Here is a 355-nt window from a genome sequence, read left to right as displayed (position 1 = left end):
AGACTGTGGACCTGTCGTCTTGACAGATTACTGATGATGATGCTGTATTTCGTGACTGCAGGGAGGACATTGAAGACGCTCCACGTGCATCAAAGCCGAGAACAAGTCGCACTGAAGAAAATGTTAAAAAAGTGACCGAAATTCTTGCATCAGACAGATGTGTTTCCGCAAGACCCATCGAGGAGCTTTTGGGAATACCAAAAAATTCTGTGCATCAAATTTTGACCGATGATTTGGGCAAACGGAAGGTCTATGCGCGGTTTGTACCGCACGCGCTGTCAGGCGATGAAAAACATGCCAGAGTGGAACACTGCAAAGACATGTTACGGTCGGCCCAAAGTGATACAAAACTTAC

The sequence above is a fragment of the Cryptotermes secundus genome, unplaced genomic scaffold (assembly GCF_002891405.2).
Source record: "Cryptotermes secundus unplaced genomic scaffold, Csec_1.0 scaffold274, whole genome shotgun sequence".
Taxonomy (NCBI): Eukaryota; Metazoa; Arthropoda; class Insecta; order Blattodea; family Kalotermitidae; genus Cryptotermes; species Cryptotermes secundus.
Note: the sequence above shows the minus strand (reverse complement) of the source record.